The sequence below is a fragment of the Eublepharis macularius genome, chromosome 14 (assembly GCF_028583425.1).
Source record: "Eublepharis macularius isolate TG4126 chromosome 14, MPM_Emac_v1.0, whole genome shotgun sequence".
Classification (NCBI taxonomy): Eukaryota; Metazoa; Chordata; class Lepidosauria; order Squamata; family Eublepharidae; genus Eublepharis; species Eublepharis macularius.
In genome coordinates this window covers 38516864-38518813 of record NC_072803.1, presented here as the reverse complement: position 1 = coordinate 38518813, position 1950 = coordinate 38516864, and the positions used below count along the sequence as shown (strand labels likewise).

The window sequence follows — 1950 nt, the reverse complement described above, 5'->3', positions numbered from 1 at the left end:
TTGCACTGGAAAGAGCGGGCTTGCGTTTAGGCTGGCGAGGGAGCCGGAGCATTCCACACAGCCCTCCTTCCCGCTCGGAGGGGCGGGGCTGGGATGCAGGCCGCGGCGCGACGGTGCTTCCTGGGCTGCAGCCAACCGTCCGTCAGAGATGTTTGGGGAGGGCGGGGCGCGGGGGAGCAGCCATGCCCTGGACGTGCCTGTGGGGGAAAAAGACACGTGTGGGCTTTGCCTCGTTCCACTGGCAAGGCAAGCCCCACACTCCGCCATCCGGGGGGGGTTGCACATGGTCGAGGGCAGCAGCTGATGCATGACGGTCTGGTGAGGATGCACTCGGCCTTGGCAAGCCTTTACCTTTAAGGGAGAGAATGAGCTGGTCACAACAAACACCTGGCCACATGTGGTTTTGAAGGCGCCTGCCTCTGAGGCAGCCAGGGGCGGGCATGGTTGCCCCCCACCCCTGCTGGGCCTCACCCAAAGCGGCAAGTGAGCGGGTGGGTTCAGGTGAATGGGCGGTTTGCACTAATCTGCGGAATGCCCCCCCACCTCCTCCTTACCTGTCAGCGCTCTGTCGGTCATCACCAGGTGGGAGCGCAAGAGTCAGGGCACCTGCAAGGAAACGGGAGAGCATGCGGTTAATTTGCAAAGTGTCATTCCCTTCTGCCACGGAAGGGTTAGTTTGTTTGTGCTTAGTTAGAAGCAACTAGCATGCATCAGTTAGCTGTGGAGTCATTCTTTCTATCACGGTAGAAAGAGAGTTAGGCAGTTAGGCACCTCTTCCCCTTTATGCGAAGTTCCCCCAGTTTTTCGCAAAGTCCCCTGAGTGCATTCTGCGCCTGCCAATGTGAATGCCCTCAGCCCGTTTCGGTTTTCAAAGGGGCAATGCCACTCAGCAGACGGGCAGAGCCTCCGGCCGAGTGCTCACTTACCTGGGGGTTTGGGCGGTGCTGGCCGGATGTTTTGTAGGACGCGGTCGCAGGTGATTGGGTGCAGAGAGGGGGGCTCGTCCATGCCGGGCGCGCACGCTGATTGGTCCCCGGGATAGTTCTCATCCTATGCTCCTTCGGGCCATAGGGGCAGGGCGAGGCGCTCAGAGAGGGGGCTGATTTTTCGCCGTTCCATGGACGCCTATGGGCTACGCCTTCTTTTTCCGTGGCGTAGCTTTTTTGCGCCGCTGTGGGCGTTCCCGCTTCTGGAGGAGCTTAGGGAGCAGACTAACTCCGACCCCGCCTTGCTCCCCGCCCCCCCCTGCGTCGGCGTAGGGCTCTACGCCACTTCTGCGCCGCCGCCCGGGCGCCTGTGGCTTGCACCGGTGCTGGCCCGCCGGCGGGCCAGCGCCGCGTCCCAGCGCAGGCGGAAGGCCACTTACGCGGGCGTACGGGCTAGATGCGCCCTCGCAAGCCTTAGTTCGGTTCCTGTTCACTTTCCGTGCCCTTCTTAGGATTGGGCTGTTAGAGAAGGAAAAGTCAGAAAGTTAAGGTGTTGGAATATAGGTAAGGAATTTAGATAGAAAAAAAAGGGAAAAGGAAAAGCTAAAATATTTTAAGAAGGATTTTTGTATGTGTTCTAAGTGGTATGTATTAAATATTTAGGGAAAGTATGGAAAGGAATTTCTAAAAGGGTTTCTTAAAGTTGTGTGGGATAAGATTTTAAAGAGATTTTTTTGTAGTCTTTGTTCATTTGTCATTTCTTATCCAATGGTCTCGGTCCACTAGTTTTGGGCCATATGAGTGTCTAGGAAGAAAAAAAAACGGGAATTTATTTCTTCCTATGATGTGAGCTTATTTTCTTTTTCTTTCCTTGGGACTATCATTTTGAAATTAATAAGTGAATACAATTATTCCAGCTTTGTTTACTGACGCTTTGATATTCCCTTCTGCATTGTTTAAGAAGGGCTGATCTGTTCTTTTCTTGTAAAGTGCCCTCCAGTGTTGGACAAAATAGAGAGGGTGC

At 54.6% G+C, this 1950-nt stretch overlaps 1 long non-coding RNA gene across 1 annotated transcript; it reads right to left on the bottom strand.

The window, feature by feature from the left end:
- Window positions 1-1187, bottom strand: LOC129341827 (uncharacterized). The gene is made up of 3 exons (XR_008598174.1): window positions 927-1187; window positions 555-606; window positions 1-197 (listed from the first exon to the last, which is right to left on the bottom strand). It is a non-coding gene; the product is annotated as an uncharacterized LOC129341827 (long non-coding RNA).
- Between the last annotated feature and the right edge of the window lie 763 nt (window positions 1188-1950).